Source organism: Globicephala melas, chromosome 4 (genome assembly GCF_963455315.2).
Source record: "Globicephala melas chromosome 4, mGloMel1.2, whole genome shotgun sequence".
NCBI lineage: Eukaryota > Metazoa > Chordata > Mammalia > Artiodactyla > Delphinidae > Globicephala > Globicephala melas.
The window spans coordinates 95,107,568-95,122,292 of record NC_083317.1 but is presented as its reverse complement, the minus strand read 5'-3'; the positions used below and the strand labels follow the sequence as shown (position 1 = coordinate 95,122,292).

The window sequence follows — 14,725 nt, the reverse complement described above, 5'->3', positions numbered from 1 at the left end:
GTGGGCTCCCCAGGTTTATACGTCTCCCAAGAAGTTCACATTCAATGCGTCCTCCCAGTGGGCTGATGAGGGTTTCCAAATCAGGGGTAGGTAGAACACCGATGTATAATCAGTTACTTATTATGTATCATCAAACTGTTTGTGAGATGCTACAGGCTTTAAAGCACATTCGCAATGTTCATGCCATTCAGTCTTTTGGACACCACGTAGGGCAAATGTATCAAGAAAGCAAACACCAGGGGCTTCCCTGGTGGCGCAGTGGTTGAGAGTCTGCCTGCCGATGCAGGGGACACGGGTTTGTGCCCCGGTCCGGGAAGATCCCACATGCCGCGGAGCGGCTGGGCCCGTGAGCCATGGCCGCTGAGCCTGCGCGTCCGGAGCCTGTGCTCTGCAGCGGGAGAGGCCACAACAGTGAGAGGCCCGCGTACTGCAAAAAAAAAAAAAAAAAAAAGAAAAGAAAAGAAAAGAAAAAAAGAAGGCAAACACCAGAGAAGGGAAGTGACATGTTCAAGGCTACACAGTAACTGTGACTGTGGGCAAAACAGAATCTACTGACTCCCACCTGGTCACTCCACTTTCTGATAGACCCTGCTGCCTTTCTGTTTTGGGGAAGTCACTTTTAAGTGTCAATTTCAACTTGTCACTCGAGTACGATGTTAAGCTCAGGAGCCACCATCATCTCATACAATCATTATGCCTCTGAAAGTGGACGTCACGGCAAGCACCTTTCATGCTTTATCCCATTTCATCTGCACAAAAATCTTTTCAGGTAGATGTAATTAATACTACTATCTCCTATTTTAAATGAGAAGACAGAGGCACAGAGAGATTAAGTAGTTGTTCGAGGTCATGCCCACATTCAAGGTCATACTCAGTAAGCGGTGGAGCTTGATTTCAAAGACAGGCAATGTGACTCCAGTCTGAACTCAATTAATACAGAAGATGAAGAGGCAACAGGAGTGACAGATCATAATTAATCCAGTCCTCCATTATATTCTCAGTAAGGAGAATGTCTTAGGAGTAGTGACTGGAGCCAAGGTTTCCTAGGTAGGGATGGTACCATTCCCCAGTCCTTGGGGCATCTGGCATGTGTGGGACACTCACACATTACAAAGTGTTTCCCCGTACCACACGCCAGTAGCGCCTCTTTTGAGAAATGCTGCAGGCCCTTTGTGCTGGAGCCCCGTACTGGCACTAGGATTTCTTCTTCCTCAAATACAAGGTTCGGAGGGGCCGATCAGAGGGTCCATTCCCCTGTAACAGTCTCAACAGCACTTCACTGCCTTGCTGAGGAAGCACGAGGTATCCAAAATAAAATGGGCTGTGACCGTATCTCACTGAGAAGTTAGCTCTATAAAACCTGGGAAACAGCTTTCTAGGACAAAAACTCTGTCCCAAGCCCAGCTAAACCAACCACAGATGGTCAAAGAGCCAAAGAAGCCCACGAATGAGGTGGCCTTCCTGATTTGGCTGGTGCCTGCAGTCCTCCAGACATGCTCTCTTCCAACAGTCTCTGAGGCTTGGGAGATAAACTGCATCTTTTGAAACTCAATGTCTATCGCTTGCAGATGAAGAATTGTTTGTCCATCTTGGATTGTAGGCAATGGGGAGCCGCTGGAAGTCTATATGCCATCAAATGCCATGACCAAACCTGCATTTTCAAGGGGGCTCCTACCCACCACGGGATGGACAGGACTAGAAGCTGAAAATGCAATGTGACGCCATTCTATGGATCCAGACAGAAAATGACAGGGCACCCATGAGCTAAGCAAAGGCAGCTGGAGAATCCATGTTCGTAATGCTGAGACGCAGTCAAAAGGAAGAAAAACTAAAAACTATCCAGATTTCCAGTCATTCCAACAGGACTGTAGTGGACGCCAACTTAGAAGCAGAAATTAGAATTAGGCCAAAAATAAAACGGGCAGAATTTGGTGACTATGGGGTGTGTGAGGGTGAGTGGTGAGTGAAGTTCCTGGCCCAGGAGCATGGCAGGTGGTGTGATATACAAGTTTAGGGATGGGAATGAGGGGTGTGCTGGGGGGCGGGGATGAGTCAAGTTCCAGACATGTGATTATTTGTTTTACAGAAAAATAATACAGGACGATGCGAGTAGAAAACATCATCATAGGAACTGACTGAATAATTTGGATTACAGACCCAAAACAGAGATATTTCCAACACTCAACCGAAGTGAATCAATGTCAGCACAGAGAATAAAATAATTATGTGTACAGATCTGGCTCCTGGTAGGAAACAGCCCTAATTTAGCTAACATTTCAAGTTTTTTACTCCCACCATCAGTCTCCTTGAGGAAAAAAAATATAATCAAGGCTTTTGAAGATTTAGCTGATTTTTATGGGAAGGATTTGTACATTTTCAACCCCCTTTCCAGGAATCGATACTGTTTTATAATTACAGGCCACTCAGGTCCCTGTGCAAGGTGTACATAGTGCTGACTGCAACTCAGGAGAGTCTGGGCTTCCCAAGAACTCTGCAGTTTCTGAAAAAGACACTCTAAAGTGACTAATAATTAATAATGATCTCATCTGGATCAGCTGCTGCTAAGGCATGGAGGTATCTGCCAGGGCCTTGGTTCCTGTGGTGAGGCTGGAAAAATAAATCACTTCCCCAACCTTGCAGAAGGCACCTCGCCAATGTCTAGCTGCTGTGCCTCCGTGTTAATCACCTTTCCAGGAAAATTGTTTGCTCTCTCTCCTCCTGGCTGTGGGACTGTTTGAGGGGACATATCAAAACATGTCAGAGAAAGACCAAGTCCCTGGCCTCAAGCAGACACCTTTACAAAGCTCTGATGACTCTTGCTAGAAGTAGCAATCTGAGACAAGGCCTGTGCTTGACCCCCACTGGACCCACCAGCCCCTCACGGGGGGCCTAGCACCTGGCAGGTGCAGAGATTTTGTTCAATTGAACCGAGTAAGAAACTTGCGGCAAAAGCAGACAATTCAGTACCATCCTAATTTTTTTTCGGCAGGGGGGGTACATTTCCCTTCCTATCAGTGCTTATAGCATACCATGCCTTATGTTATGGTTATTTGAAATGTCTCATTTATTCTGCAATCTAGATCGTGGGCAGGGTCTCTGCTCTACTCTGGTTTTTACCTCTCACTATATCCCATAAAGGGCCTGATACCACTGATGTTTGTTGTTTTATATACTATAGATGGGGTAGCAAGAGAAGAGGAGAAAGGCTCACAGAACCTCAGACCACCCCTTCACCCTTTGACGCCCTCCCGGCCCAGAATATTCTTTTATGCTGAGCATAGACAAGGCTTGGAGTGTTTTTCTAAAAAGAGAGCCACCCACGATTGGCACTGGCATGGGATTTATTTTCTATCTTAGAGAAAGGCAGGAAAAGAAAATAAGGGAATAGGAGTCTAAGCTGGATGGAGTAGAAAAGGGAAGAAATAAAAATTTTTCTGGGGACTTCCCTGGCAGTCCAGTGGTTAGGACTCCAAGCTTCCAATGCAGGGGGCCCAGGTTCGATACCTGGTCGGGGAACTAAGATGCCATATGCCACGCAGAGTGGCCAAAAAAAAAAGCATAAATAAATAAATAAAATAAGATAAAACTCACAGCGCAAATAATTCCAAAAGAACTTTCAAAAAAAATGTCTAAATGTCACTGAGTTACGCAGAAAGATGACAGTGGTTCTGTCAAAAAAGAATAGCTTAAACCAACTACTCTAAACTCTTAGCAGGAACTCCCCACTCCCCCGCCCCAAATATACTGAACTCCCTAGAAGTACATTTTCATCCACAACTTCTTGGAGCCATCTCCAAAAATTACAGCACATAAAACTAGACATTCAATAGGTTCTTACAAGTCTCTTAATTTTTTTTCTGGTTGGGGAATGACTGATAATACCTACTATGAAACTTTTCCAGGCTAAAATCATTGTTGCCTTGATCTATGGAATAGATCAAGGGGTCTTTTTGTCCCTTTGCCTTCTACTGGTGTTCCTAAAGAATGATTCTTTTAGGACAGTTTTTATCTTCCCCAGTGGGTGCTCCCCCCAGGCCACGGCCAGGTGAAGGCTGTGTGGCTGTACTTTCAAGTATGTTCATTTTAATGGAGGAAATAATCCTGTCCCCTTCAGCTCGTCAAGAGCGTATTATCTTAGCCCTTAACTATTCAAATTGCATTAAAGTTGCGAGAAATAATACACATGGGTGTTCATCACAAAGGCCATGGAGTTGCTCCTTCTTTCCTTTTATTCCTTTAAATGTTCTTTTTGGATTAAGTTTAACCAGTAGAAAGATGTGTACTGCACCAGGGTGCTCTGGCCTCGTAGAAGTGACTTTGATGACCTGTTAGAACATGAATTGCATTTTACAGTATTATGAGAAGAGTGGAAAAAAGCTAAGAAGTGCTGAGTTTATTCATATCAATAACTCAGACATTATTCCTAGCACTATTCAACCATTCCCAGGCGAGTGCACGGGTTTTTTTTGCGGTACGCGGGCCTCTCACTGTTGTGGCCTCTCCCATTGCGGAGCACAGGCTCCGGACGCGCAGGCTCAGCGGCCATGGCTCACGGGCCCAGCTGCTCCGCGGCATGTGGGATCTTCCCGGACCGGGGCACGAACCCGCGTCCCCTGCATCGGCAGGCGGACTCTCAACCACTGCACCACCAGGGAAGCCCAAGTGCACGGGTTTTCAATGATCTCGGAAAGCTTGCCTGAGCAATGGGTCTACTCTAATCCGGACAACGTGAATCTTGACCCACTCAAGTCTGCCTGTTTCCTTAGCTGCTAAGACTTTCAGAGTCAGACGGGGACCCACCTCTGGCACCCAGACACCACGTTGTATAGGCGTTCTATGAACTGACCCTACCCTGGCTTCATCTTGCTTTCTCTTCAACTTTATTGTTCCTTTCTACTTTATTTTTCTTGTTTATTTTATTTTTAGTTTCTGCATTAATCTTTGTAAGGCACCTTAAAGCATCTTTTTGGAATGAAAAAAAGTCATAAAGAAGAGTATACACAGGCAAACAATAGCTTGGCCCTCCATGTCTTTTGAAACCTCAAAATCTCCCTTGGGAAGATCAAAATGGAGATAAACGAGAAACTGTAGACTTGTCATTTGGTTCTTTAAACTCATGAAGATGCCACCTCTGTGTCTGTCAGCTGAGCATGTGGTTAATGTCATTTTCCCAGAAGTGGGGAGCAATTTGCTCTGATGCTACCACACCCTCTTGTTGGAGAAGTGGTTAAACTGAACTACAGTAACATGTCTAGAACTGGCTGGGACCTACAGGGAAACTGAGCCCAATCTCCTATCTAATCTAAAACTCTGTACCATGGGCCAGAGCAAATACGGCTAAGTACAGCTCACCCATCATTCTAAGGATACAGGATCTTTGGAAAAAGCCCAGGGTTGTAATCTGTGTGTATGGTGTTCTTTTTCTGTTTTTTGTTTGTTTGTTTGTTTTTTACCAAAAGAAGTATTTCATTCTATATTATTCTAATTGGAGCCTCACATTAGCCCTGTTGGGTGATGCAAATGTCATTTTCTTTATTTCCCTCATTTAGAGACTTTTAGGAAGGTTCAATTCCTTGTCAGTGGCCACATAACAAGTTGAGGGAAATCATGGAATGAATACAAGTCATCATAACAGGCACTGTCTATGTGTGCCAGGCATTTGCTGGGCTGGGTGACTTACATGTTTCAGTTCATTAAATTCCACAATGTGACTCTGAAGTTTATTGCTATCATTCCCATTTTACAGATAAGCAGATTGAAGCTCAGAGAAGTATACTGTCTCATGGCACACGGCTGGAAAATGGGGGAGCACTGTGTGCCCTACTATCCCCCCAGTCCCTAGTACCTGGCAGAGTATTCTATCAATTGGAGAGGCATCCAATCCAGATAGGATACTCTGCTGCTTTTTTCGACTTGCTGAATGTTCAGGTTGAATTTGAGTTTGAGTCTTACAACATTCTGGTAGATTTGGGGAAAACAAGGCTAGTTGCCTTTGTGTAAAGGTTCTGGGCCCTTCTATCTTTTACCCACATTGTGTTTCCTATTATACAGACTCAAAGGTAACATTCACATTTGAGAATTAATATCCCACAGCTGCAAAGTGACATATCACTGGGGGAGGGGAGTAGGTCTGAGAGGCCGCAGGCCCTGAGGGACAGAACACTGGATCAGAAATAGTAGGACTAGATTCCAGTCCTGCTCTGCCACCGATACAAACACTGCAGACCATACCACACAGTCTCAATAAATATTGGTTTAGTGAATGAGTGAATGTTGTATGACCTTGAATGAGTCACCTTAACCCAAACCTTCAATGAGGGGGAAGATTAGGTGATCTTACAAGTCTGTTCATTCTAAGAGTCTGAGTAAGAATATGCTACATTGCAAAGCAAAAATCGACTAACAATTCAGAATGAGAAGGGAAGCGAAGCAGAATTCTGGCTTGCTCTTGGAGACCTCTGCTTCTTTTCATCCTGGGTGACTTCCTGGAAGTGGTGAGAGGAGACCCCACTGACTGTGGAAGACCAGAGTGGGCCTTCAGAGGATGGCACAGCAGCCAGTGCAGGATTAAGTCAGGCTCCTTGGGAAGTATCTCAAACCTTCCCCTTGACACAGGGGCTCTCTCTGTTCAAAGACATTCAAAATGAAAGGCCCCAGCGTGGTCTCTCGAATCGACCGCACAGCACACATGCCCCCTCACTTAAATAGGACTGTTCTGTATAAGCTTTGCAGGAGCTATACTTGTGACAAGAGGCATTCAAGTACCCCATTTGCCCATTTTAACATCTGTGAACGTTTCAGCTTTGGAAAGACCATTGCATACCGCCCACTGCAGGGCAAGGGTATGTTTCCTTGCAACTAACACTGGGATTCCAAGCCTTTTTTTTTATAGGGAGGACGAGAATGAGAATGATGGTTAAGCAGTCTGGCACCTCTGAATTCACTACAAAGTAATCAGAATCACAAAAATGAATAATAATTATTCCTGATAAGAACAAACAGTTGGGTAGTGCCTACTAAGATGCCAGGCACTGTCCTAAGCCCTTCGCTCATAGTAACTCATTTAGTTCTTATCACAACCCTTTAGGCATGTACTGCCATCATTATCCCTTGACAGATAAGAAACCGAGGCGCACACAGGCCAATATCTCGCCCAAGTTCACTCAGCTGGTAAGTGCAAAGCCAGAACGAGACTCTGCATCTGGCTCTTGCCATGCTGCCTCTATGGATTTGAAAGACATCTATGGTTGAGACGTCTATATATACAAAGTGAAGGATGTTTTATTAATGCTTTTTCAAGTGGCCATTTCCCCCTCCACCTTCACTTTGTTACCTGTCTTTTCCTCACAGAGACAGTAATCAGAGAACCACTGAGAAAACTAGACCAGCTAGATATACCTCATTCTCTTCTTTTTACACGTACTTTACACTAGTAAAGATAAACCATCCAGAGGCAAGAGGGAAGAGATGGGAACATATGTATATGTATACCGATTCACTTCGTTATACAGCAGAAATTAACACACCATTGTAAAGCAATTATACTCCAATAAAGATGTTAAAAAAACAAATGAGCTGGAACTGTAAATAACAAGAAAAAAAAAAAGATAAACCACCTGTTCAGAGCTTTCCTAGAAAATTAACAGCTTAAATGAGACTCTTCTTTTGAGCTCCCTAGCCAACTTTTGATCACTAGGCAGCCCCAAGGCTAAGCCCTGTCTGGGTACATGCGGGCCAAGCTGGTCTTTATGCAGGTAGTACGGGGAAAGAACGTTGTCAACAGGCTGAGCTGCGAGGAGGCTTCATGAAGAATTCTGGTCCTGCCTCTGCTTTGGGTGCTAGTCAGTGTACTTATGAGCTTATCTCTGAGCTGCAGTTTCCCTGGGGAAAATGGTTGGTTTTCCTGGGTATCATATAGAGGAGCAAGATGGTCCAGTGGACATCCTGAGCACCTATGACTCTGTAGGTTAGTGTAAAAGTCAAGTGCAGATGTAACTCTCAAACGCCTTCTGCCATCGTTCTGAAGACTTAATATGAGACTTGCACATTGAGTCCTATGAAAACAAGCCCATTATCAACCAGTTTATTAATACAATGTCTACAGCGAGGGCCACTCCCACACATCTGGGATGATGGTGAAGATGCTAAATTACATCATATATAGCAAGGTTGCAGGAACTGGTGACATCTGGGCGAGAACACTATCATTGCCTTCAACCATTTCTGGGGCTTAGGTGGAAGGCATTTTAGTTTTGTTTGGTATAATTTGTATTAATGCAGGGATAGCACAAGGACTTGAATCAATAACAGGATACATTTTCTAACAGTAGGAGTTGTTCAAAAATAGAATAGGCTGCCTCAAGCCTCTAGAAGCATAAGCAGAGATAATACGTTAAACAGGTTAAATGTCTGTGAGGCGTATTGTCAAAGGGGTTCTTGCTTTGAGAGAAGAACTGGCTTAGACCACTTTTGAGGTCTCTTACGTTCCTCAACCTCTAGGATTCCATGAAGCCGCTCATTGACTGAAGAAAACAAGAGTGAAATAAAAACAATTCGATTTAAATGTCATGCGAAATAGTACTTTCTGTGAAACTATTTTGTTATCGTAGTTCTATGGTTGGGAACAGCTAAGAATAATGATGGTGTAACGTAAGAGATGCAGACTGGTTGTAATAAAAGAGATTCCATGAAGACCCGGACAACTGAAGGCAGTCGTAATGCCCATTCCTCACTGTCACTTAAAAGCAACCCCTGTCATCCACCTAAGCTGCCCTAGATACACCCAGGGCCAGAAACTTCCTAATGCTTATTTTTTTTTTTTCTTCCAGTATGAAATGCTATAATATAAAATACTAGTATATCCTTCCCAGTCCTTGAAAGTGTAGAAAGGGGTTTGAGCAAAAGGATTTCAAATATCAGTAGCATTTTAGGCTGCAGTACAGGCATTTCAGCCCAACCTCCTCACCTGGGCAGGAAGCCCCTCCCATCACAGGACCCAGGTGACCAAGCGGACAAAGCCAGACTCCTGCAAGCATGGCAGGTAAGTTAGAACAGGGAACCTTTCTGGGATCCACTGGGAAGCAGGGTTCCATACCCAGGTGACCACCTGGAGGGGTGGGATAGGGAGGGTGGGAGGGAGACGCAAGAGGGAGGGGATATGGGGATATAGGTATACATATAGCTGATTCACTTTGTTATAAAGCTGAAACTAACACACCACTGTAAAGCCATTATACGCCAATAAAGATGTTATTAAAAAAAAAAAAAAAAGCCCAGCTAGTAAGCGTTCAATCTTGGTGCCAATGCTAACAGCATCCGGGAAGAAAGAGCTGCTGTGCCCCCGACCAGTGGATGCCGCTCGCAGGACTCATTAGGATGCCTACAGTTAATGATTAAGTGAATTAAAGGCCGCTTCTCAGCAGTGCCAGCGAATTAACACTCCAGGCCCTGAAATGGGAGAGTTATTCTTGTGCACGGTGTTTTCTTCCAGCTGAGCGCCTGGGAGTGTGGCCTGTGCGTGGGAACGCAGCATTCCCGTCTCCTGCCTGCTCAGGCCGCAGTCAGCTGTGAGCCCTCACCCGGAAAAGAAAGGACTAAGGGCAGCCACAGCGGGCGGATGATGGGAAAGAAAGCTGTTCCTCTTATGGGCAACTCTTTTCTTGATTATTCAGGTACTTGGCGCCAGCTACGGTTCTAAGTGCTTTGTTTGTAGAAACATTTAATCCTGGAAACTGTTACTCTCCCATTTTATACATGAGCAAACGGAGGCATAGAGAAGTCATGTCTTGCCCAAGATCACAAAGGCAGTACGTGGCAGAGCCGGGATTCAAACCTAGGCAATCTCTTACTATCCCCTGACTGTCTTGTTTCTACCTTCCTGGAGAAAGGGTCACTCCCAAGGTGCTGTGTCCCAGGTGCCCAGAAGCTTACTCTTCAGGCATCACAAGAGCTCTACCTTCTTAGGGGTTTTGTTTAGATGCTGGTAGGAGGTGAGACTCGACGCAGCCACTGGTGGCGACGATGGGATCATGATGACACAGCGTGGGAAGTGACAACAAGAAATACTGATGAGAGCATCCGTCCAAAAGCAGAGTTTCCCCAGGGGAGGGTCCTCTGAGGCTTGGCTGGGAGGAGGAGACCTTCCACGGTGGCAGCTGATCCTATAAGACGAGATGCACCCAGAAGGATGAAGAATGGGCCGCCTCCTTGCGCTGGAAGGCCAGGACTGCTAGCTATGTTGACAGCAGATGCAGACCCCAGCAAGACAAGAGCAAGAGGGCTCTCAGAGAAGAGCCCTCAAAAAGGGATGGAAAAGTAAACAGGGAAGGTACCTTAGAGAATGAAGGAAGACAGGCAATGGGAGATGCCATCTATTCAGAAAACCCTTAAAACGAAACAAAAAACCTAACAACGTTGAAACCACCGGTTGCAAAATAACAATAAAATATTCACCCACCAATGTCAGTCTGTTCTTCTGTCAGGCACTGTGCCAAGCCTTCTGTACCTATGACTACGTTTACCCTTAACAATTCTGTCAAGTAAACAGTATCTTGATCGTGTATCTGAGGAAGCTGAGGGTCAGAGAGGGCAAGTAATTTGCTCTAGGTCACGTAGCTAGGATTAAGCCTTGGTCTCCACAGCTTCAAAGCCGGTGTCCTCTGCCCCTACACTAATCTGCTAGCCAGCCACTTAAAAACTGGATATATATTTTTTCTCTTGATGACATAACCAAATCCCTACCAGTATTATAAAAAAATATTCTTCTCAAGGTATGAATAAAAGTTTACCTGTTGGTACATTTATTTTAATAAATTCAAGAAGGTTTTACTGCCGCATGTAAAAGAGTAAACTTTTGGAAATCATACCTCGGACTTCAGCCAAAGGTACCCACGCCAACAATACTAACAACTAATATTTACTGAGTGTGTTCTAAGTGTTGCTGCTGTTCTAAGTCTTTCTATGAATTGACTCATTTAATCCTTACAATAGCCCTGGGAGGTAAATGCTACTGTTATTTCTAGTTTTACAGATGAGGAAACTGAGGCACAGGAAAGTTAAAGAACTTACATCTAATAAGGAAGATAACGTCAGCCAAAACACTACTTTCAGCAGAATTTCCCCAAACGCTCTGTTGCTCACTGACTCTTCTGCAGTTTCCCCTTGATCTCCCTTTTCCCCTTTTTGGTCTGAAAGCTGCTGGGAGAAACTACTGAGGTCCCAAAGAGTAACCATACCCACCAGTGGCTTTTCTGCATTTGGGCTCCAGCTGCCACAGCTTCTGTGAAACTGGCCTGGTCACCCTGAGTGAAAGTGAATACTGAGAAGTGATGGGAGCAAAGCTGACCACAGTGGATGAGCATGTAAGTATGAAAAGTTCTCCAAATGGAAGCACAAGTGGTGCCTATTAGTCACATTTAACCTGGATTTGACAAGTCAGTTGAAAGCGAGATCTGTCTAGCTCTTGGCGGTTGACAAAGCCAGGTCTTTTACATCCATTTTCCTGGTTAATCCTCAGAACAACTTTGGTGGTGGGAACAAGCTTTCTTAGAAGCCTCTTCGTAGAGCTTAGGAAGTGGGGCTCTGGGGAGACTTAGGGAGCCGCCCAGGCAGGCAGGTGGTGCACGGTGGCCCTCAGATCTAGACCTTCTGACTTCCCGAGCAGGTTGCTTCCTTCTCTCCAAAGCAGAGACGAAACGGATACATTTCTAGAGATTACTACACTAAAACTACCTTTCAAATGTCTTCTTTATCACTGAAACAATGGGCTGCTGTTGGCTTACTCCTTTGGGCAGCGTTCTGCAGAGCTGGTCCTGTAACTCCATCGTCCGCTTGAACATGCAGTTTTCTCTGCAACAACATTCAACTCTCCTACATCCTTATTAGTCTTTTCTGCTTGCTTCTCCTCCCCTACTCTAGTTCTCAGAGAGTCTAGTTCCTAGACTCTCCTCCTCTCGATGTCTACTTCCATGACCATAAACCAATAATTCCCATTTTTCTTCCCATTCTCAACCCCTTCTCTGGCTCTAACTATATAATCCAACTGCATCCGTGGCATCACCACTGGCTGCCACATAGGCAGCTTTAACTCACTACATTCCAAACTGATCTTATCCGACTGCTCCCAAACCTGGCCCTCCACCTGGACGCTCCAGCCTAACATTGAAGAACCTTCTGTGACCACCTGCGCTCCTTCATGGAAGACATCTGATCAACCACCGCATCCTGCATGTGCTATAGGCTCCATCTCTCTCAAATGTGCCCACTTTCCTCAATCCTCACCCAACCACCATCCACCTAAAGCACCACCCTCTGTGGCCTGGGCTAACTGGTCCCTCCTAACCACTCTTGCTTCCTTCCAACCACTTTCCCTGCAGCCCAAGTTTCATTTCAAAAACGCAGATCTGACAGAAAGACAAATATCATATGATATCGCTTATATGTAGAATCTAAAGAAAAGGGCACAAAGGAACTTATTTACAAAACAAAAATAGAGTCATGGATGTAAAAAACAAACTACGGTTACCAAGGGATGGGGGGGAAGGATAAAATGGGAGATTGGGATTGACATATACACACTACTGTATATAAAATAGATAACTAATAAGAACCTGCTGTATAGCACAGGGAACTCTATTCAATACTCTGTAATGGCCTATATGGGAAAAGAATCTAAAAACAAAAGAGTGGAAATGTGTATATGTATAACTGATTCACTTTGCTGTACACCTGAAACTAACACAGCATTGTAAATCAACTATACTCCAATACAGAGTAAGAAAAAAAGGATCACATAAAAAAAACAAAAAACAACAACAAAAAAAACCAGCAGATCTGATCATATCCCCTTGGTTGAAACATATCAATGCCTTCCCACTATTCTTAGAACAAAATATGAAATTCCTTAACCAGGCTTACGAAGACCAGCCTTGGCTTCCCTGCCTAGCACGCCCGCGTGCCCCTCACTGCCTTCAGATGAACGCTGACCAACAGGCCTCCACACCCGCCTAGGCTCCCACCCCCGTGGTCTGCTCCCCTAGTGCGCCATTCTTTTCCACCACAGCAGTCTGGCAATGATGGTGAAAATGGTTATTTGGGTGATTATTTGCTGAATGCCTGTCTCCCTCACAGATCTCATCTTCACAAGGGCAGACCATTCCCAGGGTCCAGCATGGCTGTCCGCAGAGTGGAGCTATGCATGCACTAAATTTGTCAAGTGACTGCCGGTAGGAATAGGACAAAAGTTTTAATTCTACCATACACTTAAACAAACACTTGATCCCAATGTCCTTAAAAGCCCCAGTCACTCACAATAAAAAGCTAGAGGCTTATAGGGAATTTTAGACTCCAGGCTCTCATTTTGTACATCCGTGCTCAACTACGACTGGCCAGAAAGATACTGGTGGTATTTAACTTTTTTTTTTTTCTGATGATAGAACCAAAGCGGTATAATATCTTTCAGCTAGAGCTGGTTGTTTTTACAACTGGATGATGTTATGATCGCCTTGAGGCACCAAATGAGATCTCAGTGGCTTAAAGAACTGAATACAATTCTCCGAAGAGTAACACTTGCTACCATGGAGCAGGTTCGTACTCCTGGGGTCAATGCGATTCATTTCTGTGACTCAAAGATACACTCCCCACAATGAAGGTATAGAAAGAAGGCTCTCAGCTAGTTGAAAAATATATATAGTAATTACTAACATCATTTCAAAACTCTTGAGCAGAATCAAGCATCACCACCAATCTTCTGCCCAAGGTTGTTCTGAAAAGATGACCAGAGTAGGTGCCCCAGCACCTCAGGGTCCTGATTCCTGGACCCTAACTCTGTGATGGAGAGTAAAACAAGTTGTGCATTGACTAGGCCAAGTGCCAGAAACTTCTACTGAACTGAATAAAAATAGAAGAAGCCCTCTATGTACTTCTTCTCACTATTGATGGACTTATTCATCTTAGCTGGGTTTAATCCGATTCTTGGAACTTAGTTATAAATTGTACTTTATCATTGGTCAAAAGCGGTGTCGTGTACCTACCATTTAATTGGCCTGAAGCCACGTCCTTTTCATGAAACTGGTAAATGACTACATTCAGTGTACAAAGTCCTAAGAATATACAGATCCTGGTTTAGAACCTAGCCAAAACCACGTGGTTGCCTATAAATAGCAAAGGGCAGACAGGGATTCCTTAGAAACTCTGGTCGGGGGTGACATCTGAGATCACTGAGGAAGTCAGAGGCTACAACCTACACAGCCTTGGGTCACCAAAGGGGTGTCTGAAGGGCCTTTATTTGGAAAAGGGAATGTATTTCCCAGGATGCCTACACAAGGCCACCTGGCTCACAATGAAGCGAAGTTCACAAGCCTAACTACCGGCTTTAACTGTTTCTACGTGACAATGTAGTGCAAGTTCCTACTCAGTATCAGAAACAGAAGTGGTCACCACAGGCCAGGGCAGCAGACGTGGATGGGATCCAGCAGGACCGGAGGCGGGAGAGGAATGCCGGGCGGCGGGGACAGTCATTACTTAGGGGTTCAGAACTTACAGTCATCTGAGTATTCAGTATTTCTTTTTTTCTGTATTGCGCAATAGAAGCAAGATAAAGGATCAAAAGATAAAGTGGATAAAATCTCTTGATGCCCTGTGGTCACAAGCATTCCTGCTTCTGGTGAGAAGCTAGGGCGCATGCACATGGATGCCTAGAGCAAAGTGTCTCCATGCACGCCTTCTG

At 44.7% G+C, this 14,725-nt stretch overlaps 1 protein-coding gene across 4 annotated transcripts in view; it reads right to left on the bottom strand.

The window, feature by feature from the left end:
* The window catches only part of TNIK (TRAF2 and NCK interacting kinase), a 413,295-nt gene that overhangs the window by 79,169 nt on the left and 319,401 nt on the right, over positions 1–14,725 (bottom strand). The gene's annotated exons all lie outside the window — the stretch shown is intronic.